Consider the following 27,528-nt stretch of genomic DNA (forward strand, 5'->3'; position numbering starts at 1 on the left):
TCAGAGGTCAAGGAAGATTAGAACAAAAAGGTGATCTTTGTGTTTGGCAAATTGAACATCATTACTGACTTGAATAGAAGTTTCCGTTTCTTTGTAGAAGTAGAACAAAAGTCCGATAAGAATTTTTCAGGAGAACAGGAAGGAAAGATGTAATAAAGCATAACCAATATTTTATGTGGTCTCACCCTCTGACAGAGAGAGACAGAGATAGGCAGAGCAAATGAATAAGTTAATAGCCAAAGGTTGAGGAGTTATTTCTTGTGAAAATGAAAACACTGAGGAATGGCTGTATTCTCAAGAGAATTAACTTATAAATGATTAGAAACTGAAGATGGAAAACAATGAAACAATTTGATAACTCTGATGGTAGAGTAAATTTGTATAATTTTTGTCAAACACAATTAGTTTAAGTTTTAAGTTTGTAAAATTTTTATTTACTTTGAAAGTTAAACTCACTTCTGGGAATCTATCTCAGAAACTTGCTTAAAAGAATACTGTTTGCTGCATTATTTAAAATCTCAAAATATGGAGAATATACAAAATCCTACAAAATAGCTTATACGTATAGTGGTATGTTATACAATTATTATAAAATCACATTTTGGAATATATTTAATAAGAAGAAAAATATATAAAGTGGAATTTTATATGATAAGTATTAAAATTATATTGAAGATGATCATAATTATATATATGCAAGAATGAGTTTGAATATATTTTGAGATACATATATACATATACATATTCATATGTATGAGTATGTTTTCTGTATATGTGAATTTTCAAATATGCATTCAGTTTACACTTCTGATTGCTAAAATAATTTATATTTTCTGCAACGTTTCCATATATTCCAAAATATTTTCACAGAAACAGTCATGCCCATTTTTATAATGAGAAAAATACGCATTTAAAATTGTTTGTAAAAGTGTTATTTTAAGAAAGAATGTAGACAATAATTAGAATAACCCATAGGAATAAACAGGGTAACATTCACCATGGAGGGGACATTTTTCTCCACTTAAAGCCAGAAACTTACATCGATAACCTCGAGTTATCCTGAAGTGGACATCTCCTAGAGAGGAAAAATATATAGGAAATGTTTTGCAGGAGCAGGGATGGGGAAAAAAATGGATCTTCAGCAGTTGCAATAGCTACGTGGTTTCAGCAAAAAAAAAAAAAAAAAAAAAAAAAAAATCGCTATAGAGTAAATATTGAATCATAAAAATATAATTTTCTTAAAGCACTAGTCAAGCTAGGAATTCTATATAACTTAGAGTTAAAAGTTGGTAAAGTTTTAGAACAAGTGTTGAAGAATTTGTTATTTTTAAAAAACCTTAAGTTCAAAGAAGTTATTAATTAAGTTCATATAGATACAAGTAGACCATAGACACAGAATAAGTGTAAAAAAATAAAAAAGAAACTGGCATTGTTCTGTGGTTTTAAAGCTGGGATCCATGTAAAAACAAAAATCCTGGTCTAATCATGAAGAAAATATCACAGAAATCTGCACTGAGGAACATCATACAAAATATCTGATTAGTGCTTTTCAAATCAGTCAAGTTCATCCAAGCAAGGAAAGTCTGAGTAATGGTCACAGCCAAAAGGAGACGAAGGATTCACGAAGGCTAAATATAATGGAATATTGTGGATGGGATCCTGGAACAGAAAGTATTAGGGTAAAAGCTAAATAACCAAATAAATTATGGACTTTAGTTAATCATAATATACCAGTATTGACTTCAGTAATTGTAAAAAGTATATCATAATGTAAGATGTCAGAAATAGGAAAGGTTGGGTGTGAGGCATATGAAAACTCTACTATCTTTGTGATTTATCTGTAAATCTAAAACTGTTAAAAAAAGAAACTGGGATCATCATAACAGCAAAGAAACACATTTAAGTACCAGAGATAAATAAATGAATAGAGAATCATTAAATTGTTATTTAAGGTTTTCCAAAAAATTTATGAGGAGAAGGTATAGTTTGAAAGTGAGTTCCCTTAAAAATGGAGACATCTATTTGAAAATGGTGAGAACACATAATTTACCTTCCGTTCTGAAAAGCTATTAAAACGAGAATACAGGATTATAAATATTTTATATTGAATGAACACATTATAGACTAAATTTTAATTTTTATTGATATCAAAGATAGAATATTTAAATTCCAAACAATTTTGCTGCTTTGGGTAATGACCACAGACCCAGATCTATGATGTTTTTCTAAAAATGCTTCCCTAGTTACTTCTGACTAAATAACTCAAACATCACAGGAAAGGATTATTATTAGTTTACGGTGGTTCATGAAGATGTTACCATTGTACCTTCCTGTATGTATATAACCATAGACCTATATATTTGTATATACAAAGACCAAAATAATTAATAAAAATAGGAAATACATTGGTTATAAAATACAATCTAGTATATAATACATACATTACATATAAAATTTGTAATATAAAATATAGTGTGATATATGTGCATAAAAAGTTGTTCCCTCCATAGTGCATGTTTGTAAGCTTAATTAGATTCATCTGGGTTTCTTTCTTTTTTTTTTTAAAGATTTTATTTATTTATTTGACAGATTGAGAGAGAGCACAAGCAAGGAAAGTGGCAGGCTGAGGGAGAGGGAGAAACAGGCTCCCTGAGGAGCAGGGAACCTGATGTGGGGCTTGATCCCAGGACCCTGGGATCATAACCTGAGCCAAAGGCAGTTGCTTAACCCACTGAGCCACCCAGGCGCTCTTCCTCTGGTTTTCTGATAATAAAGCCTTAGATGAAAGAAACTGTGTTCAAGTATTTAGGGGCATAATTGCTCTATGATCATAATACTTAGAACTATTGTTCTGAATCAATGTAGAGTAACAGGTTAATTTTGATATAGCAGTCTTTGAAGAATTCACATACACGTGAGATGTTCTTTTCTAAGACACCCAAAACAGAACCTTAAAAGCACATATAGACTTTAAAAGGTAAGTCTATCCTCTCATCTTTCTGTATCCTACTTTTGAAACACCAACTTATAACCGTGTTTGAAACACTAAATTTGTAATTCTCACTTTGAGATGGTTAAATGAACTTACATTTTAGCTCTCTGAAACTCAAAAGTGATTGTGTTATAAATTTTTCCTCTGATTCTAATCTAATTGCTCATCTACATCTCATTTAACAAAGCTGTTCTCTTATAAGGTTTTGATGGAAAAATATTTTTCTCTGGACTTAGTCACATTTTCACAGAAACAAAGTAAAGTGATAACCAGTTTAACACCTTCCTTAATTATGTCTACAAATACTTCATTACAATAAACACTCATTTTTTTTTTAAAGAGTTTATTTATTTATTTGACAGACGGAGATCACAAGTAGGCAGAGAGGCAGGCAGAGAGAGAGAGAGGGGGAAGCAGGCTCCCCGCTGAGCAGAGAGCCCAATTACAGGCTCAATCCCAGGATTCCGGGATCATGACCTGAGACGAAGGCAGAGGCTTTAACCCACTGGGCCACCCAGGCACCCCTGAAACATTCATTTTTATATGTAAAAAAAAAAAAAAAAAGAAACTATTGCTTTTTTAAAGAATGACACTATATTCAGTTTTGGCCAGTGAGACCTAAGTAAAAAGCTGGTGGGGTTGGTTGGAAATGGTGGCGTTTCTAGGAAAATTTAACATTTCTGATTAAGGAGAACGGAATATTTCTTCAGTTTCACAGTCTTCTTTGAGTGTTGTGTTAATGGAAAAATCTTTTCCTGAGTGAATGTTAACTTACAGAGTGTACTGTAAGTTAAACAGATACCGGTAGATTTGGGATCTAAATACAGACAGAATGTGTCCAGAGACCTTTTTTTTTTTTAATCCACTGTATTCGGTTGCACCTTGGCACATATAATTCTCAAGAAAAACATATACCAGAGAGTATTAATTTCCCATAATGAATGTTGGACAAATTTGTTAAACGATACCCCACTATAGCTTTGAAAGGATATGTAATGTTCTTTTTACTTAAATATTTTTAAAATATATGTTTTAATTTTTTTTTAAGATTTTATTTATTTGTCAGAGACAGAGAGCACAAGCACAAGGAGGAATAGGCTCCCCATTGAGCAAGGAGCCCAATGTGGGGACATGATCCCAGGGCCCTGGGATCATGGCCCTGGGATCATGACTGGAGCTGAAGGCAGATGCTTAACTAACTGAGACACTCAGGCACCCCTTAAATACGGTTTCTTAACAATCTTCCTATATAAATCATAAATAATCTTTGAAGATCACTACTGATAACTCAAAATTGAAGATTTCCTCATGTTTTGCCTGATTATACATAGATACAGTAAAAGATGTTATTTAACCAAGGAAACCTCCTTGACAACATTGTATTGAGCAACTCTTGGTGTCCAAGAATTCATGTCTATCTAGAAATATCATTCTGAATGCATGACTGGGCCTTTTAAAGCCCCTCTTACTTTTTGTTTTATCTTAATGGTAGGAACTCCACCCCCTCAAAACTTTCTCCACAAGGTTTCACTTGCAGTATCTATAGTACATTTTGATCGAGTCTTGTTTCTCTAAGATCATGAAAATTAGTAATGTTTGCTGACCCTCCCAGAAATAATCTTTATCTCTGAGGCTATGATCCTATCATTCATAGAAAATGACTGGTGAATTGGCCCTTGCTGTCAGCGGGGAGCTTAGCTTGGGTTATTAGGCAGGGTCCTTAGTTTCCCTTCAAGTGTTCCTGAAACATGGCTAGATTGGGATTCTCATAGGTGTAGCCATCTCAGGGAAGTTAGAGAAAAAAAAAAATATATATATATGCTCTAGTTCCCCCCAAAGTGTGTAAGTATAATCTATAAGCTGTTAGATTTTCTTAAGTTTTAGGTCGGGAGTGAATGCAGTGTCACTGGTTAAAGTAAGTGACAGGCAAGACCCATAGTCAAAAAGAGAAGACTACACAAGAAAGTGAATATCAGAAGGTATGGCTAATGGCAGTCCTCCAAAGTATTTTGTTTTTGTTTTATAAAGTCTTAAGGCCAAATATCCAACAAATAATGTTTAAATGTTGAGTCAATAGCAACAGAATCAAAAATAAAACTCCAGGGTTATAAAACCTACTGAAGTGGCTCCTATTTAAGTGTAGCCATGTATTAAAGATGACCATCCAAAATAAATAGGATTGATATATTGAACTGCATATCAGAAAATCTGTCAATTTTTACAATATGTAGTTCATGGTATATTTGATCAATATCTGGAATCACAGATTGGAAAAAAACATCCATTTTGATACTAGAAAGCATAATTGGGATTTCAAGCATTTATTGTATTGTCTCAGATCATAGTATACAGATGTATGCTCTGGAAGCTAAAGAGTTTGATCAGTTATGGCAAGTTTAATGCATAATCAAAACAAATTAATTTTTATTTTTATTTTTTATTTATTTATTTTTTAAGATTTTATTTATTTATTTGAGAGAGAGAGACAGTGAGAGAGAGCATGAGCGAGGAGAAGGTCAGAGAGCGAAGCAGACTCCCCATGGAGCTGGGAGCCTGATGTGGGACTCGATCCTGGGACTCCAGGATCACGCCTGAGCCAAAGGCAATCGTCCAACCAACTGAGCCACCCAGGCATCCCATAAACAAATTAATTTTTAAATGGAATATGTGTGAGTGACTTACTAGCTATAGATAAAAATATAGGGTAATAAATAATTCTGAAATCACAAATGATTCCTTGATTGCATAATATCCAGTGGTGAGTGATCTTCATGGTGAACTGATCACAGCTTATAAGTTTCTATCACATCATTAGCTCCATGAATTTATCACTGGGTTTGTTTCATCCCCAAATCCTCAGTGCCCCACACACAGCCAGACTTCACAGCCATGTAAGTGTTTGCCAAGTAAATGAATAAATAACAAACAAAAATCAGCTAAACTTATTTTTTGAAAGACAAATTATTTTTGTGTGTGCATGTGTGTGTTTCATTTTGTATATTAAAGATTCATCTTTTGTAGTATGGGTGGAGATGAGAAAGAAATTGGAATTAAATACACAGAATATGAAAAATTTTGAGAATATATGCCAATTTGAAAGGGAAGAACTTCAGATTATATCTTTATATTTTGGAAAGAAAATAAAGAGTGTCTTTACCAGGTGTGCATAAGTTTGTTTGTTTGTTTTTTTTTAATTTATCAAAATTAAGCATAGTTAAACTAAAAAAAATAAAGCAAATACTAGTATGAGACCAATTTTTATATACTGTACCCATAAAAGCCTAGCAGTAATTAATTTGGACATACTATGTTAATATACAATTAGTTAAATCATTTAAGTAATTCTGAAATACACCTTCATACAAATTAAAAATATTTGTTTCTACATTCTGCCACAATTCCATTTGGATTTATTAGTCCTTAACATTTTCAAGGAACCTATAACATCTCTCATTCTACATCTTGGAAAACATTTACTTATATCTCATCTGCAAGCATAATCTCCCTGAAGTAAACTCTTTGAAACTTCCAATTAAAGGAATTATGACTTCATGATTTTTCTACCAACTATTACAAAGTTGTGATCACCAAAAACAGACACATAGGTCAGTGGAACAGAATAGAGAGCTCAGATATAGACTTCCAATTCTATGGTCAACTAATCTGTGACAAAGCAGGAAAAAATATACAAAGGAAAAAAGACAGCCTCTTCAATACATGATGCTGGGAAAATGATATAACTATATCCAAAGGAATGAAACTTGATCATTTTCTTACGCTACACAAAGATGACCTCGAAATGGATGAAAGACCTCAATGTGAGACAGGAATCTAACAAAATCCTAGAGTAGAACCTAGACAGTAATCTTCGACATCAGCCACAGCAACTTCTTTCAAGATACATCTCCAAAGGCAAGGGGAACAAAAGTGAAAATAAACTTTTGGGACTTCATCAAGATAAAAAATTTCTGTACAGCAAAGGAAACACTCAGCAAAACAAAGAGGCAACCCACAAAATGGGAGAGGATATGATGCTATAGACAAAGGGCTGATATCCACCATCTATAAAGAATTTCTCAAACTCAACACACACAAAACAAATAATCAAGTCAAAAAATGGGTAGAAGACATAAACAAACACTTCACAAAAGACATACAAATGGCTAATAAACACATGAAAAAATTTCATCTTCATTAGCCATCAGGGAAATTCAAATCAAAACCACATTGAGATACTACCTTACAGAAGTTAGAATGACAAAAATTTACAAGGCCAGAGACAACAAGTGTTGGAGAAGTTGTGGAAAAAGGGGAACCCTCTTAAACTATTGGTGGGAATGCAAGTTGGTATAGTCATTTTGGAAAACAGTGTGGAGGTTCTACAGAAAATTAAAAATAGAGTTACTTTATGAACCAGCAACTCTACTACTTGGTATTTAACCCAAAAATGCAGAAGTAGTGAAAAGACAGGCCATATGTACGCAATGTTCATAGTAGCAAAGTCCACAATAACCAAACTATGGAAAGAGCGAAGATTTGTTAACAGACAAATGGATAAAGAAGATGTGGTCCATATAGACAATGGATTATTAGTCTGCCATCAGAAAGGATGAATACCCAACTTTTGCGTCAACATGGATGGGACTGGAAGAGATTATGCTGAGTGAAATAAGTCAAGAAGAGAAAGTCAATTATTATAGGGTTTCACTTATTTGTGGAACATAAGAAACAGCATGGAGGATATTAGGACAAGGAAGGGAAAAATGAAGAGGGGAGAATGGAGTGAGAGATGGACCATGAGAGACTATGGACTCTGGGAAACAAACTGAAGGTTTTAGAAGGGGAGGGGGGCAGTGAGGCAATGTGTGAGCTTGGTAATGGGTATTAAGGAGGGCATGGATTGCATGGAGCCCTGGGTGTTATATACAAAGAATAAATCATAGAACACTACGTCAAAAACTAATGATATACTGTATGGTGACTAACATAATAAAAATATTAAAAAGGTTAACTTCCTGTATTTACTATCTTTGATGGCACATAGAGAGGTTCAAGATAGTCAATTATTCCTTGAATCTGTTTTTCTTTCCATAGATAAATGTTTAACACATTCTCACCATGCTTCTTTATAAAATTTACTAAAAGAAAAATGAAAATATCACATGAAACTGGCCTATCAAATTTAATGCACATTAAAATCAGGAACAAACCACAAATGTCTCTCTCCAAAATGAGGTACTAAAAATAGAACTTCATTTTTCTCCTGAACCTTTAAAAGTCCTAGTGATATCAAGATCTGGACACAACCAACTAAGCCACTGAGGTGCCCCAACATTTTCAACTTTTTAAAAAATAAAAATTATCTTTGATTTTTTGCCTGTAACAAAAAGTTATTTAAAATTCCTAATATCTGAAATGAATGAATTTTTAAATAGGTAAAATACTGTGGAAGATGTGCCATTATCATACTAGATAATCACTGATAACATGTACTAATTAATTATATAAAAATACACGGTAGAGATAAGATCATCTTTACATGGAGAACTTTTTTCTCATTGTTTAGTCCAACAAGCCCTAGTTACTTAGCCCACTGTTCAAGTGTTCCTAGGGTAGAATGGAAGGCTAAAATAAGAACCTTGACTTCTATAAAGCAAACAAATTATTTTTGGAACATGAAATATATTCAAAAGAATTTAAATAACAATGAAAAATCTTTATTACTCTATTAAATAATACGCAGGGGTTTTTGTCTCCATTATTGCATATTAGTGACTTAGCAATAGGAAGAACAGGCTTATTGATTTGGCGGGGTGGTAGGAGGTTGGGGTACCAGGTGGTGGGTATTATAGAGGGCACGGCTTGCATGGAGCACTGGGTGTGGTGAAAAAATAATGAATACTGTTTTTCTGAAAATAAATAAATTGAAAAAAAAGAAAAAAAGATGAAATTAATATAGCTTTATGCATTTCTAATCAACAGTTTGGTTGATAATTTTGTATCTCAAGATGGTATTGTTTTCTGTTCCTATCATCATGTTTTACAAAAGGCAAATGCCATACTTGGGCTGAGAGCATAATCCCCAAAGTACATTGTATTCCATCATGAATGCTTTTTGCCATTCCTATTTCCTCTTTTTTTCCTTTAGAAGTCAAACTTATTTTACAGTTTATATATTTGCCTTTTCTAAAACTCTTACAAATACATTAGTTCCAGAAAACACACTGGTCTATTTGTTTTTTAGTTTTTCCACTAACATGAATACAAGAAAAATACTTTTGGGATTTTTCTTAATGAAAATATTTAATGATATAATTTAGAATTTACTAAAATATTTATTTATTTAAGATATGTTTACATTTGAGAATAATTTTTACAATTTAAGAATAGAAAAACATTTTCTATACTGTCACATTTCATAAATACATTTTTAGTAGCTGTATGGCATTCTTTTCAATTTTTTTTTAAAGATTTTACTTATTTATTTGATAGAGAGAGATCACAAGTAGACAGAGAGGCAGGCAGAGAGAGAGAGGGAAGCAGGCTCCCTGCTGAGCACAGAGCCAGATGCAGGACTTGATTCCAGGACCCTGAGATCACGACCTGAGCCGAAGGCAGTGGCTTAACCCACTGAGCCACTCAGGCGCCCCCTTTTCAATTTTTTTTTAAACAAACTTTCACACAGTAGGTTTTCAACAAATTTGGTGTGTGGAATATGATTCTTAAAATAAAGGCATTATTTAGATTTTTCCTTTTATAGAATTAATCAGTGTTAGAGCATATACTGTTTAATTTCCAGTTCTCAGTTCACAATCTTTGATTGTTCTAATCAATTCATTTGACTCTTGTCATAAATAGATTAAGTGAAATGTGTCCACAAAAATTTGCAGGTGATGTTTTCATAGACCATTGTACCTTTTTATTTATTTAATAAATATCTACAGGCTGCCTGTCACGAACTGTGCTGTAGCAGTCAAAAACCTAAATGGAATGTTGAAAAAAATAAGACATAATATAGAACTCATAGTCTAGAAATAGCACACCTAAAAGCAAGACACTTATGTTTACATTATGTAACAAAGTCTCTGCTCACCGAATCTGCCTTCTCAGAATACACAAAGTCTACAGTTCTCTCAAAGAGGGTCCACCAACAATACATGTATAGAAAACCCAGATGATTTCTGCTCATTATGAATATAATATATTTTTTAAAAAAGACTATACTTACACTCAGAAATGGAAATGAATACATTATATTACAATTATATTTGCCAAATAAAAGATATAAAGTGATACTAAAATGAATGTTTAGTCTGTATCACTAAGTATCAAGAAGAAAAACACACAAATTCAACCAGATTCCCTCTTTGTCCCTCCTTTTTGTTTCCCACACTATTCCAATTGTGCTACCTATATCTTGCTTCAAGAATTTCTTTCTTTCTTTTTTTTTTAAATTTAACAGACAGATCACAAGTAGGCAGAGAATCAGGCAGAGAGTGAGGAGGAAGCTTCTCCTCTGAGCAGAGAGCCTGATGTGGGGATCATGACCTGAGCTGAAGGCAGAGGCTTTAACCCACTGAGCCACCCAGTTGCCCCAAGAATTTATTTCTAAGCCCATGGTTTCTCTTTCTGCCCTTATTCAAAGTACTTATGTATTGAATTATGAAAACTGATTCTCATAATATGCTTTTCCATTCTTTCTTCTTCCTTTCCTCTCTCTCTCTTTCTTTCTCTCTTTCCCTTCCTCCCTTCCTCCCTCCCTTCTTCCCTTCCTCACTTCCTTTCTTCTTTCCTTCTTTCTTTCCTTCTCTTCCTTTCTTCTTTCTGTTTTGTTTTGTTTTTGTTTTTGTTTTTGGCATAAGTTGGTAGCTGTCTACTCTAACTCTTACACGTTATCAGTGTCCGTTGACCTCAATTAAAATTTTTGAGTTTATTTTTGAGAAGTTAGAACTTCTTGTAAATATCTATTTTATGACTTTAATTTATTTTTAAAGAGCTCTTCTGAATAACAAAAGAAAATTTACTTATGTTTTAATAGAATAAAGTATTTAATCTTGCAATGATATTAGTTGTCAGTTGGGCATTTAATAAACTACATAGTGCAATCAATGACTTATTTTCTCACATTTTTGAAGTCTCTTGCTACTTTATCCTCCAGGAGCTACTTACCTATCACTTATCAGTATGTTCACCTATGCTCAAAATTCTAAAATAATACAAGGAAAAACTATGAGAATTTCTTGAAGGATGATGAAAAGGGAAATAAGTCATCATTGTCTCATCATTCTTAAATTTTCATCTTCTGTTTTTACATTTAAAAAAAAAATTGGCTACTCCAGATATGTTAACATAAATTTTAGAACTAATTTGTTAATTTATTTTAAAAGTCTGCAATTTTTATATGGATTGAATGAATCTGTTTGGTATATTTGCAAAGGTGTCTTAGGGCACTGACTTGGCTGCTTTGCTCTGTATGATATGGTCATCTGTCGTTATTCATTCCACACCCTGAACTCCAGAGATAGGTTGCCACTAGTATGTTAGCAACACTTCCCGCACAATTTCAGAATATCTGTCCTTAATGGTTATGATGAGGCAGAGTAATACTAGGGTATCAACGTTTGCAGTAGGACTATTAAGATTTGGAGTAATTTTTGTAAAGATTTATTTATTAGAGAGGGGGATGCAGAAGGAGACAATCTCAAGCAGAGTCCCCACTGACTGTGGAACATGATGCAGGCCCCATACCACATACCCGTGGTATCATGACCTGAGCCAAAACCAAAAGATGGAGGCTCAACTGATTAAGCTACCCAAGCACCACTTGGGATGATATTTACAATACTTTGTTGCTGGAGGAATGACTATGAGAAACTAGAATGTCAAACTAGCAAAATTTCCTTATTTGACATATTTGATTATACATTAGAACTTTGGCTTTGTGATTTTAATAAGTGTAACTATATATTACCAGTACAGTATTAGAATGAATTTTATAAGATGGATTTTCTAAGGTGGGCACTCCATAAGATAAATATGTCATTTGACTGTATCCAAGCAATTGGGAACCCAATGCCACCTAAAGGGAGGCAAATTGTGTCTTTTTGTCTGTCTGTCTGTCTATTTATGTGTGTTTTAAATTCTGGGAGAAATGCTCTTCCCTGAAAGTTTTCTTAGAATCCATGTTTCTTAGAATCCAACTTTTATTTATAAGTAACATTCTCATTCAATAAAAGAGAGTACACATCTTTACATAAACGTATTCTTAGCCTGTTTGCAATAATTGCCTTTGGGGCTATAAAATGAAAATTATAATTACTGGTATAAATTTGTTGAAGAAATGACAAGTCCTTGGGCCCTAGGTACTTAGAACTTTTCTCTTTTCTAATTCATGTCTTTGACCAAGATATAAAAATGAATGGGTAGCTATATTAATTATTTTATTGCTCAGTAACAACTTACCAGAAGTTCAGCATCTTAAAACAACTCTTGGAATGCCTGGGTGGTGCAGTGGGTTAAGTGCCTGACTTGGTTTTGGCTCAGCTGCTGATCTCAGAATCATGAGATCAAGCCCTGTGTCTGGCTCTGTGCTCAGTGATTCAGGGAAGAGTCTGCTTGGGATTCTCTCTCCCTCTCCCTTTGCTTTTCCTGCTCATGCCCTCTCTCTGTCTCTGTCTCAAATAAATAAATAAGTCTTTTTTAAAAAGCCTCTTAATTTCTGTGTGTCAGGTATCTGGATACAGAAGAATAGATCTTTTACTTGTGTTCTTCCCAGGCTGAAATGTAAGTTTCCTCTGGGGCTGCAACTCATCTGACACTTGAGTCCTCTTCCATGCTCACTGGCTAGAGTTGAGTTCTCTACCGTTGTAGTACTGAGACTCTCAGGTCCTGACCAGGGGGCACTTCCCACATCCTAGCAATCGGTTTCCTTAAAGCCAATAAGGGATTACTTCAGCATCGTTGGGTCTCTCTGTCTTCTAGCCTTTACCTTTTGTAAATCATTCACATTTTTTTAGGTCAGACCCACCCTGGATAATCTTCCTTTGGTTTACTTAAAGTCAACTGATTACAAGGCCTTAATTATATCTGCAAAATCTCTTCACCTCTATCATACAATGTTACTTAATTATAGGAGTCATAGTCCATTATATTCACAGACCCCACCACACAAAGGGAAAAGATTATATAGGGCATGCACATCAGAGAGTAGAAATCTTGGTGTTATCTTAAGATTTTGCCTGCCACATCACAAAACTAACTTTACAAAACTATCTGAGGCCCCACACACTTAGCAATACAGTAGTAGCCCACTTGGGATGTGAGAGGTATTGCAACAAAATTCTTGGGAGACCCCCCTGACAATTACAGAGTTATCACCCAAATGAGCTGGAACTAATCCTGTGGGCACATGCATATAGCACAGAAGTGTTCCATGAGCAAAAGGTTGAGGATGTTCTTCTTGACGAATGGTCAAGGAAGCAATTACTAAAAGGATATGATGATGCAATGTGTTCTACCTGTGATCTCTTTTTTTTTTTTTTAAAGATTTTATTTATTTATTTGACACAGAGAAATCACAAGCAGGCAGAGAGGGAGAGAGGAGGAAGCAGGCTCCCTGCTGAGCAGAGAGCCCGATGCGGGACTTGATCCCAGGACCCTGAGACCTGAGCCGAAGGCAGCGGCTTAACCCACTGAGCCACCCAGGTGCCCCTACCTGTGATCTCTTAAGGAAGGAGGAGTCTGGGAAAAGTCTTAGAAATAGAAATTAGATCTTGTCATATACACGACCTGTGGTTGAGGGGTGTGCCCAGACACATGCTCCCAGATACCTGGACCTGAGTAACTGCTGATGCTGTGCCTGGAGAACATGGACCCTTTTCAAAGCAATCTTTGGAAATGATGGCCTAGAAGCCGACGTAGCATAAATGTCTAAATAGGCCAAGTATATGGTAATGTCAAGCATCTCCTAGAAAATAAGACCATGGATTCTTCCTCAGGATGTTGGTATCTCAAATTATGAGATGAAAAACTGATTTTCTACTTAAATTGTGAAGAAGAGATATGTCCATTTAAGAAAGGGCAGTCACTTCCATAAGAATAAAGTTTCTCGATGGAAATTAGTGATTCACAAAGCTGGATGACCTTTACAATCACTTGGGAACTTGTGAAAACACTAACAGTGGGGCCTTGTCATAGACCAAATCAGTAAAACAACTCAGGATGGGACCCAGGCATTTGTGTTGTTTAAAATATCCCTAGGTGATTGTAAATAGCAAACAGGATTGAGCACCGCTCATTCAAAATATTTTTTTTCATTGATTTATATGTGTGTGAGTCTATTACTAGACTCATTTCCCCCATGTTTTGTGTCTATCTTGATGCCAGTAACAAGAATTGCAGCATTATAATAAATCCTAACGTCAAGTGATGTATATCTTCATTCTTTTTCACAGTTGTGTTGACTATGCTAGGTCCTTTTATATTTCCACATAAATTTCAGAATTAGCTTGTTAATATCAACAACAAAAAAGCCTGCTAGTGTTTTGTTTGAGACTGCATCAAATCTATTCAAAGAATATTAACATCTTTATAATAATGAGACTTCAGACAGATCATTAAGGCATATTGTGCCATTTATTAAAAATTAGTTTATCTCACCAATATTAATTTTTAGAATTCAAGTTGTTGGAACATGGAAGAGGGATAGTGAAGTGTCCTCTAAACTGAGAAGGCATTCTATGACTGAACAACAAAGCAAGCTACTCCACACCATTTATGGAATTTTATTTAGGGTAACTTATTAACAGAGGAGTTTGAGGGAAATGATCTAGGTATTACATAGCTATTCTCTGCAATGTCTGGACCTTAATCCACAGATTTTATACAGTATTGTGGTGATGTCAAAGGGTAGTTATCTAAAGTGTTCCCATCTGTGCACCAGAGGGGAGATCAGTATAAGTCTTCTCATGTTCTAGTCAAGGCATCCATTAGCCTCCAGGGGACCTGGAGCACATAGCCTTAAGGTAGGGCAGCACACAGACATTAGTAAGATGGAGGGCCAAACATGGAGTCATTGTTGTGAGTTCTCCTAAGCAAGTCTTGTATTGGGTCAGATTGACCCAGTCTGGTCAGACTGGTATAGGGTCAGATCGACCCTAAGGAACTCAATTTACATTTTAAATATTTTATTTATTTATTTATTTGTTTGTCAGAGAGAGAGAGAGAGAACACAAACAGGCGGAGCAGCAGGTAGAGGCAGAGAGAGAAGCAGGCTCCGCACTGAGCAAGGAGCCCGATGTGGGACTCGATCCCAGGACCCTGGGATCATGACCTGAGCCGAAGGCAGTGGCTTAACCAACTGAGCCACCCAGGTGTCCCCTCAATTTACATTTTAAAACATTTGTAATATTATTTGCATTTAAGTTTCAAAGTATTTTTGTTAAATTATACACTTTCAAATTGATTTTCATATTACTGGTCTTTAATCCTATCACCTTAATAAATTCACTTATTAATTCTAATAGCTTTTTTTTGTAGATTCCAATGGATTTTATACAAAATAATGTTGTCTGTGAATAAAGGCAGTTTTACTTATAAATCTGGATGCCTTTAGTGCTTATTCATGCCCTATTTCATCACATAGAATCTGCAGTGTAATCTTTAAAACAAAAAAGAGAATGTACATCCTTGCCTTACTCCTAATCTTAGTGGGGTGAGATCAAGTCTTTTATCACTGAATATGTTGTTAGCTGTAAATTTTATACGGATGCCTTTTATCAGTTTGGAGAAGTCCCCTTCTATTCATAGTGTATGGAGAGTTTATCAACCATCAATGTTGAATCTGTTAAAAACTATTTTAGCATCTATCGAAATGATTAGATTTTTTCTTTCATCTTATATGGTGTATTACATTAATTGATTTATTGAATTTAAACCAACTTTACATTTCTTTTTTTTTAGGTTTTTTTTTTTAAAGATTTTATTTATTTATTTGACAGACAGAGATCACAAGTAGTAGGTAGAGAGGCAGACAGAGAGAGGAGGAAGCAGGCTCCCTGTGGAGCAGGGAGCCCGATGTGGGGCTTGATCCCAGGACCCTGGGATCATGACCTGAGCCAAAGGCTGAGGCTTTAACCCACTGAGCCACCCAGGCGCCCCCAACTTTACATTTCTTGATTAAACCTCATGATATGTTATCTTTTTTGTTACATATTGCTAGATCAAATATGCTAACAAATTCCTAAAAACTTTTGTATTTATGTTCATGGTAGATATTTGACTTAGTTTTCTTTTCTTGTAATACCTTTATCAGGTCTGGGTATTGAAACAATGCAGGCATCATACAATGATTTGAGAATTACTCCCTCCCCTTTAATTTTCTGGGAAAGTTTGTGTAGAATTGGTTTTACTAATTTTTAAATGTTTGGTAGAGTTGATCATTGGATTCATATGAGGTTCGAATTTTCTTTCTGGAGAAGGTTTTAATTGAAATCTCAATTTCTTTAATAGATAAATATATTTATGTCTTATATATTTCTTCTGGAAGGCCTTTAGTAGTTTGTGTCTTTCAAGAAATTTGCCCATTTCTACTAAGTTCTTGAATAAAGTTATTTTTAATTGTCTCTAATTATTACTCTAATATCTGAAGAATTTGTAGTGCCATCACCTCTCTTGTTCCTGATTTTGCTATATTTACTTATATTGATTTACAGACACAGAGATTAAAATTTAGATAGTCAATTGTATACCTGTATTTTGCTCCACCAACTTATCTTTTGGGTGTGAACATGACTTAATAAGGAATAGTTTTTAATATACTCTGATACTTTAAAATGCACAATGGGATTAATCTAAGAAGTGTTATTTCAAAGTACCCTTTTCCATTCTCCATAGGCAACAGGCTAGATTGGTAAAGTGTTGCCATAGTGGCCAGGAAGTACTAAGATTTCTCTCAGGGCTCAGAGGGACATTCTCAGTATGTTAACCGAAGGTGTTCCTAGCTTGGTTGACTACATGATTTACCCCAATAACTATGTTTCTGTAAACAAAAGTCCTATTCAGAGTAATTTGGGGCTACACTTAAAAAAAAAATAGTGTCCTGTCATAAAGCCCCTATCACTATGATAGGGGAAATTCACAGGAAAATTCACAGAACCAACAGCCGTCAGTCCTATAGTAACAACTTACAGCTTAGAACACAATATAAATAAGAGATGCAAATCCACACCAAAACCTCACATGTTAATGATTTAGATGTTTCTGTCATATGAGGGGTCTTATTTTCACAGTGTAACTGACCTAAAAAGTAGGAGGATGATAAGTCAGTGTTACAGAGTAAACTGCTCTTAATGAGATTCATTTAAGAAGAAGTAAGAAAGGGGGCTGAGGACAGCAAAACAACTCACTTGGCACAGAGACTGAACCTGGATATAACCACTGACCCTAATTAGGTGGCTGATCCTTTCCATCGTGCTCCTGCTGTCTTGGGTTTGGACTTGCCAAGGTCCTTTTTTGACGAGTGAGCTCAGATAATTTGTTTATATCTAGGTTCCAACTCTTTATTCCTGCTGACAGTCAGAACTCTTTAAGGGAAACCTGGAAATGCCAAATGGCCGCAGGAGTGGCTGTGTCTAACCCCGAAGTCTGATGAGATTACTCTCCATTTAGAGCTGGGTCATTAGAAACAGCCTTGAGGAACCAGATAGAGACAAATGGTCTTCATTAAAAATTATCAACTCTGAGTGAAAATACTAGTAGTTTATATTAAATTCATCACATTAGCTGGAACCTATTTTTTAACTTTAGTAAAGGCATTGGTATTTCCTAAGGCAGAAACTTGCTAAATGGGAAGGTGGTCACAAACCTCCTTTAGTCCCTGATTCTCTTTAGGAAGGTATAAGAATCATCCAGTTTTGTTTTGTTTTGTTTTGTTTTGTTTTCCTTTGCTTTCTAAAAAAAATCATAATCTCTTGTGGTGGCTGCTTCAGCAGAATCAGAAGCCACTTTGGGCTCTCCTTCTTAGACTGATTTCCTAGCCAAATGATATCTTTTGTTTTGCCTCTGCATTGTTCAGCATCTTCCTGGCAGATAACTTGTTACTTGTAAAAACTATTGCAACATACATTTTGTTTTATAATTTCCAGATGTTTGCTCATTGTTTAATGGGAGGACTCATGAGGGCCATCCACCTGGATTGTAGCAGGGAGGTGCCTTATGTCCAAACTAATCAGAGGAATTGTTTCTTTTTTTTTTTTTAAGATTTTATTTATTTGTCAGAGAGAGAGAGGGAGAGAGATCGAGCACAGGCAGACAGAATGGCAGGCAGAGGCAGGGGGAGGAGCAGGCTCCCTGCCAAGCAAGGAGCCCGATGTGGGACTCGATCCCAGGACGCTGGGATCATGACCTGAGTCGAAGGCAGCTGCCCAACCAACTGAGCCACCCAGGCAGAGGAATTGTTTCTAATCTGAGAGTTTGAGAGGCAAGATTGTTCACTTTGTATGCGAAAGCAACAGCTATAACAGATTTGTGATGGGTAACCATTTTCTCATTTATAGAAAGAAAGAAGAAGTGATTGGGAAAGTGCCTTTGACCACCCTCTAAAGTAATTTTCTAGGTAAGACAAAAGTAATCTAAGTTTTATTTTACTGAGGACAGTGGCATCAGATAACTTTATGTTGCTAGCGGAACAAATATTTGGTTATAGAGTATAAATAGAGGAGTTTTTGTTGGGGGGGGGGAGGGCACTTTAACAGTCACAAAATGAATATCATTCCCTCCCCCCGGAAGCTAAAACTGAAATGTGTGGGATAAAACTTGTGCATACTAATTTTTCATACATTAGACAATTTAATTTTTAAGATTATTTATTTATTTACCTTATTTATTTATTTATTTATTTATAGAGTGTGAGGGAGGGGGAGGGAGGAGCAGAGGGAGAGAGACAAAGAATCTCAAGCAGACTCTGTGCTGAGTGCAGAGCCCTCCTAAGGGTACCATCTCATGACCCTGAGATCATGACCTGAACCCAAATCAAGAGTCAGATGGTTAATAGACTGAGCCACCCAGGCACTCCTAGACATTCATCTTCATATGTTTAGAAAATTTGAGCCATTTTATGGCAGTATTTGGTTTACTGATTACCTTTAGAATCATATTTTTTTGCTTTTAAACTAGAAATGATTATATCAATTATAGAATGCATTATCTTATTTGAAAAGTGAGAAAGATCTATTAGTATAAAATAACTAAATTTTTTTATACTTTGAACATGAGTATAGGCTTGTATTTGTATATCTTTCTTACCACAAATGCATAAATCATTTAGTTCAGATACTATAAATATAAATTATGTTAAAAATAATATATAAGGTTATAACATCATATAGTATCTGATATATCATCAATATAATATCATCATATTTTATTAGGGGAATATAACTGAATGTCCAACAGGAGTTAAGGTAAATTCAGAATAAAGAGCTTTTCTAGATTTTGAAAGTCAAAACACTATGTTGTTTGTTTCCAACTGATTCAATAAAGGTATTCAAATACTACCAAGTAAAAATTTAAAAATTAAAAAAAAAATGATGGCATGCATAGCAACTTCTTACTAGATATGTATCCAGAAGCAAGGGAAACAAAAGCAAAAATGAACTATTGGGACTTCATCAAGATAAAAAGCTTCTGCACAGAGAAGGAAACAGTAAAACTAAAAGGCAGCCTATGGAATGGGAGAAGATATTTGCAAATGACATATCTGGTAAAAGTTTAGTATCTCAAATGTATAAAAAATTTATCAAACTCAATACCCCCCCAAAAATGAAAATCTAATGAAGAAATTGGTAGAAGATGTGAACAGATATGTTTCTAAAGAAGACATATGGATGGCTAACAGGCACGTAAAAAAATACTCAACATTACTCATCATCAGGGAAATACAAAAGAAAATTACAATGAGATATCACTTCCCACCTGTCAGAATGGATAAAATTAACAACACAGCAAACAACAGGTGTTGGCGAGGATGCAGAGAAAAGGAAACTCTCTTACACTGTCAATGGGAATCCAAACTAGTGCAACTGCTCTGGAAAAGAGTGTGGAGATTCCTCAAAATTTAAAAATAGAGCTACCCTATGATCCAGCAATTGCACTACTAGATAAAAAGATACAGATTCTAAGGGGTACATGTACCCCAATATTTATAGCAGCATTATCAACAACAGTCAGACTGTGGAGAGAGCCCAAATATCCATTGACTGATGAATGGCTAAAGAAGGGGGGCTATGTATATACAATGGAATATTATCCAACCATCAAAAAGAATGAAATTTTGTCATTTCCGACAATGTGGATGGAGCCAAAGTGTATTATGCTAAGGGAAATAAGTTAAAGAAAGACAAATATCATATGATTTCACTCATATGATATTGGAATATCATATGGAATTTAAGAAACAAAACAGATGAAAATAGGGGAAGTTAAAGAAAGACAAATATCATATGATTTCACTCATCTGTGGAATTTAAGAAACAAAATAGATGAAAATAGGGGAAGGGCTGAGCAAGAAGTAAACCATAGGAGACTCTCAACTATAGAGAACAAAATGAGGGCTGATGGAGGGAGGGAGGTTCGGGATGGGCTGTAGGAGTCATGGAGATTAAGAAGGGCACTTGTTATGATGAGCACTGAGTGCTATATGTAAGTGATGAATCACTGAATTCTACTTCTGAAACTAATACTACCCTATATGTTAACTAACTAGAATTTAAATAAAATCCTGAAAAGGAAAAAAAAAGAAGCTAAAAAATTGATGGCATATTGACACTACTTTACCAGGGAAAGGTAATTACATGATCCTCAAGTTATTTTCCTTAGAGTTTTATTAAAGAAAATACCTGGGAACTTGTTAGAAATGCAGAATTTCAGGGCCACTTTCAGACCTACTAAATTAGAACTGACACTTCAACATGCTCCCCAATTGATTAGTAAGAATATTAACATTTGAGAATTGTGAATTAAATTACTGCTCTAAATGTAAAATAACTGCTATAAATCTAAAATCAGTAAAGATAATATCTAACATTTCCTGAATGTCATTATGTTCCTTCCAAGCATTCTTTGAAGACCCATAGATGCCTATTATCTATTATTACTGAAAACAGTGCTGTAAAGTTGTTGTTATAACATTACTCCTTCTAAAGAGACACAGCTAGTAGTCATGCAACAGAACTCTAATTAAGAGAATCTGACTCAGACTTTACACAATTAATGACTACAAGATACTGATTACCTATTATTACAGCTCATAGACATATGATATTCTTTCCAGAAAAATGTAATACTATTTTATCATTCAGGAAATATTGACTGAGCGTCTACTACAAGAAAATACTGTTTCAGCCTCCAAGAACACAAAACTGAATAACGCAGATAAAGTTTCTATTCTCATGTAATTTACATTTTTTAGCATAGGGCAGTTATGCATAGCAATTACAAAGGAAACTATTTATTTTCATTGATTGGGAAGGACAACTCTAAGATTGACCCCAAGCTCTTCAACCCCTGGTGATTACACTTTTTTGTGTGTTTTCTATTTGAGAGTTCAGAGGACCTATTTCTATATGATTACATGATGTAAGATTTTTACTTGCTAGGAGATACTCTCTCTACCATACTGGTTTTCAGTAAGCCACCATATTTGTGAGCTGTCTATGGAGAAGGCCACATGACAGGGTACTAAAGGCAGCCTTTGCCCAACAGCTAACAAGAAATTTGTGTATCAGTCCAACAGCCTGCAAGGAAGTGAATTCTTCCCATAAACACCTGAGCTTGGCAGTGGATCCTCCCCTAGGAATGATACTCCCTTCCCCACCTCTCAATCCTCAAATGAGAGAAAGTCCTCAAGTAGCATATCCAGCTAGGCCATGTGCGAGACTTATGACCAATAAAAACTGTAAAATAATCATTATGCATTGTTTACCACTAAGTTTGAGAGAGAAGTGGTTCAGGAATGGACAATTTAAAAATCATCTCCTTACAAATGAAATATACATTTTACCATTTTATATCTTAAATCATTCTTTTTCTTTCAATCAACATTTATTATCTGCTATGTGTCAGATACCACACTGGTGACAGATATATTAAATTATCATCAAAGAATGGCACTTCTTAAAACAAGAAGAATGACCTTTCTTTGACTATGAATCTAAATCTGAACATATTTTGAAAAACACAAATAAAATATAATTATGTAAATAAAGTTTTAAGAGAAATTCAATCTTTTTATTTAGCAAATTAAATAGGATTATATTAGTCAAATTAGATATTTATTCACAAAATAAATTTATTTAATATTTCTCAAAAATATTCTAATACTTATAACATATATAAGCCCAGAATAATAATTTATAAAATGTAGAACTTATAGTTCTCTTCCATATTTCTCTGTTAGGATAACATTTGAAACTGCATCCTCTGATAGCCTTTGTAATTTCTGTGGTAAAATTTATAATTTGTTTTACATTTACTCTAACCAACTTCTATTTTACTAAGAATAGGGTCATAATTATAACCTAAGACTATTGACTCTTTGTCTATTTGATGTTTTAACTCAGTATTATTCATTGTAGTTTACCAATTACAATTGACCCTCAAAGGCTATAGCTAAATGCCTTATCTCTACCCTTCACTGATAAAATAGTGAGTAAATTACTTAATACTTGAGAATTGACCCTCCAGGGTCTTGATTATCAACACAAATGAAGAAATTAGTAAACAAAATTTGATATAAGCTCTTTAGAATTAAAAAAAAAATCTGTTAAAATTAAAAAAACAATGTTCTCTTCATCCCTACTCTTTTCATCCCTATGTTAAAGAAATAGCCCTATCCCACTGAACTACACTCAAATGAAGAGAAAAAGAGAAAGAGAATGGCTTCTTGCTTAAAAACTCAGTAAGGATCATATAATTGATAATATTAAAACTCAGCAGATTTTTAAGTAGCTAAATTAACAGTTATTAGAGAGCTAAATTACCAGTTATTAAAGGCACATAGTGAAGTATCAGATCCATTTCTTCTTCTTGTCAATTATAAGTGTACATAATTTAAAAGGAAGAAGAATAATTAAAGGAGATAATGTTTTATATAATGACATTGTCTTGTCACTCCAACTGTGGCTTGCAGACTAGTCATATGGGTATCACTTGAAAGCCTGTTTAAAGATAGTCTGAGGCCTCATCTCTCATTTCAAAAATTATAGTCTGGTTTTCAACATCATCTTCAAGGAACTAGTATGCAAATTATAGTTTTAGGGGCACTGACATAAATTAATAACTACCAAGAGGTACAGCAGTAAGAAAGATACTTCTCACCTCTTCATGAGTTTCATTTGTACTGTAACTGAAAAATGTTTCTTGTCCTAAGACCTCTCTATCTCTCTCTGTGTCTATATAAAATGGAATGGAATGTGCCTGAAATGAGATGAGCTCAGCATAGTTATGCAGAAGAAAGAAGGTAGTCCTCTTAGCCAGGATCCTATAAAAAATTAACCAGACTGAAGGCAGAGTGGTAAAGGTGGTTACTACAAAGGACAGGAATAAATTATAATAAAAGAATTTCAGAAAGGCAGGGCAAATGGCCCCACAGAACTGCTCCCCAGCAAAACAAGCATAACTTCATATAAGTAAAGATTATATTACACACACACAACCATTCCAATTCTCTGGAAGCTGTCCTAAAGACTTACAGAAAAGGAAGAAGTATTCATTCACTAAAATCTGCTAAAACTTGATAAAATTAGGGAGAATCTGTGATATTTGAAGTAAGATCCACTGTCTCCCTGCCCCTCATAGCTCAGCATGACACAAGCTCTAGGCAGGTGCATCAAGAATACAGGGTTTTCCTCATGCTCCCAGTCAAAGTGCATGGTTTCCTCCATGTAAGAGAAATATCACCAGCAGTTTTCATCACTATAATTTCAGTTGCAGAGACTAAATTCCTGGTGAGTGTGGCCAGGTCAGGGACTCTAGTCTGCACAGCCCAATCATATTGCAGAGTTTCTATGTGAGGTGCAGAACACTCAGAACATGGAGACCCTGATTGCCCTTGTGCAACCTTGTTCAAAGTGCAGAGGTCCAACACTGGAAACTGCAAGTTAAAAAAATGTGGGGCATCATTAAGCTTACAGACATAGGCATAATGAGACAACCAGAAAAAGAGAAAGGAGCAGAAAATCATATTAGAAATACTAACAGCTCAAAACTGGCCAAATTTGATTAAAAGCATGAATCTACACAACAAAAAATCAACATGAGGAGACCCACATCCAGGCACACTATGATAAAAATGCTGAAGGCCGAAGTTCTTTGTCTCTTACAAGGGAACATTCAATAAGATTAACAGCTGACTTCTCATCAGTAGTCATGGAGGCAAGAAATCAATAGGATGACGCATGCAAAATGCTGAGAGAAAAAGAAATCAACCAAGAAAGAATCCTATATTCAGATTTATAAAATAAGGTGTAATAAAGACAATCATCTAAGCAAAAACTGAGAGAATTTGTTGCCAGCAAACCTGCCTTAGAAAGAATACTAAAGGAAATCCCTTACACTGAAGCAAGTGACCCTCTACAGTAATTTGAATTCACATGAAAAAATGAAAAGCACCAGCAGAGGTAACTGTGCAGTTATAAATGAGTGTTTAAAGATTCATATTTATTTCCTTTGCTTCTTTTAAGGGATTTAAAAGTCAGTTGAATTTTTTAAAGTATTTAATTGTATTTTTAAGCCTCTAACACAGACATATGTAATATACTTCCTAACAACAGCACAGAGGATGAAGTCAGGGAAGAGGCTGTGGGAGAAAGGTGACATCAGAGAGTAAATTGAATCCATAGGAACAAACAGAGAGGACCAGGAACAGCAAATAAAAAGAGTATGGCAAACATGATAGATATATACCTGCTCTTTTTTATACCCCCTAATTTCTTTGGAAGGCATACAATTATATAAGGTAATAATTATGACAATGTATTTTTTGATTTATAATATGAATACATGCAATACATGTAGGAGAAATATCACAAAAGGGCAGAAATTGAGTAGAGCTATGTAGGACTAATGTTTATACATAGCTTAGTGAAATCAAAGTAATATTAAATTTGAAGTGCATTCTGAAAACTTAAGATGTATATGGGAGGCCCTAGGGCAACCACTAAACAAATGACTGAAAAATATACTTTAAAAAATCAGTATAGGAATTAAATGTTACACTATGGAGTATTTATTTGGTGCAAAATGATTAGTAAAACAAGAAGGGAGGAGTAAGGAATTCATGACCATGTAGAGAGTGAAGTGAAGGGGCAACTGGGTCGTGCAATTAGTTGGGCCAACAACTCTTGGTTTTGGCTCAGGTTCTGATCTCAGTGTCTTGAGCCTGGGTCCCACATCTGAATGCACTGAGTTTCTCTCCCTCTTTCTCTCCCCCTCTGATCCTCCTCTCTTGTACTCTCACTCTCATTCTCACTCTCTAAAATAAATAAATAAACCTTAAAGAAAAAAGAAGACAAAGTGAAAAATGGCAGACATAACTAGATTCAAATATATAAACAATAGCAATACCTGACAAGGCATTAAAATCCAATCAAAGGCCCAGGGTATCTGACCAATTTAAAAAAATCTATATCTATATCTATATCTATATCTCTATATATATAGAGAGAGATATAGATATAGATATAGATATATATCTCCATCTTTATGCAGTCTACAGGATTCAAATTTTGATTCAAAGATACCATAACTTCTGGCCATCTAATATGGTTTTCTGTCTCTAAGATACAGAAAGGAAGAAATGAAACCATTCTGTAATCAATCAACTTGTTGGGGTAAAAATGTGATCTACTCTTGAGAAAGCGTTCCAAGCAGGGGCAAGAGTTCCAATGCAACTAAGCTCTTTACCCCCTTTAACTTTAAAGCCCTCCTTTCTGCAGTGAAACAATTTTTGTATTCTCATGTGTGTACCATATGAACATTATTTAGAGTTTATAAAAGAAGGCAAAACATTTGCTCCCATTTTTATAAATTTATTTTCATGAGATCTGACATGGACCTCAGTAATCCAAATTTTACAACATCGCTTTTACGTATACTCTTGACCACTCAGACCATCCTGGTAATATCAGTGAGGGGTCTACCTATTTGCATGAATAATAGCAGGAGGTGGTTATGATTGGGAAGAATCTTGGAAATTCTTACCACAATCTCTTGTCTTCCCACTGCAGTTTTTTTTTTTTCTTTCCTGCAAAACGAATGTTTTTTTTGGTACTTCTATTATCCCCAGCAGTATAAAAGCAATTTTTAATATCATTAATTTCAGGAGCAAATGAATTCTAACATCAAATGCACTTCCATAAAATACATTATTTCTCTGTCATAACTACACTGTACAACTGGTTACCATTTTAAGTTTGTTGACAACTTAGGTTGGCTTGACTTATTTGCATCCTTTTTTTATCAACCCACTCAAATCAAGCATCCATCTTCATATTTGTATGAAAACATGGATTTTGAAATCTTATCATTTTTATGACCAAATTCAATTGACATTCTTTTTAAAATGTGGTCTTCATCTTAGTATACTGTCAGCAGCATTCAGGGCAGTAGATTACTCTTCCTTTCTTTAAACATTCTCCTCTCTTGCCTCTCCTTATTTTCATTCTGGTCTATGATTACTTCTTCCTGTGTCACTTGAAGAATTTAATGTATATCCCCAAATTCAACATTTTGGAGTTTTTCATAACTTGGTTCTTATTCTTATTTTTTATCCAGTATCTCTACAAAATCTTCTTGGAAAACCTCATCCATTTATATGTGTTTAAATACTATGCAGATACTATGCAGGTGATTCAAGGATATAGATCTGCCTCTTTGGGGTGCCTGGGTAGCTGAGTCCATTAAGTGACCAACTCATTTCAGCTCAGGTCATGAACTCATGAGTTCTGAGATCAAGCCCTATATCAGGCTCTCTGTTTCCTCTCTCTTAAAAAAGATAATAAATAAAATCTATCTATCTATCTATCTATCTATCTATCATATATATGTGTGTGTGTGTGTATGATATATGCATGTGTGTATATATACATATATATATTTTAAAAAGAGTATATATCTACTTATTTGACCTCAATTTTAAGCTATGTTCTCTATTTATACAATTTCCTTTTGACAACCCTATAAGAAGTGCCCAGTAGTATTTTCAGTATTTTTGCAATCAATATCTCTTTGTTTTCTCTTGTTAACTTCTTCTCTCGGCTTTCCTACATCAGCAAATGGTAGTAGGCTTTATTCAGTGGCCCAAACTCTGCATTTAACTGTTATTTAGGCCAGTCTGTCACTAAATCTTTATAACTCTATATCCAAAATGTATCTGAGCTACATTCACATATTTTAATTTCCAGTGACACCTTCTTAGTTTATATCACTATAAATTATGTACACACACACATACCATGTTACTTTCAACTTAAAATCTTTAG

The sequence above is a fragment of the Neovison vison genome, chromosome 5, assembly GCF_020171115.1.
Source record: "Neovison vison isolate M4711 chromosome 5, ASM_NN_V1, whole genome shotgun sequence".
Lineage (NCBI taxonomy): Eukaryota > Metazoa > Chordata > Mammalia > Carnivora > Mustelidae > Neogale > Neogale vison.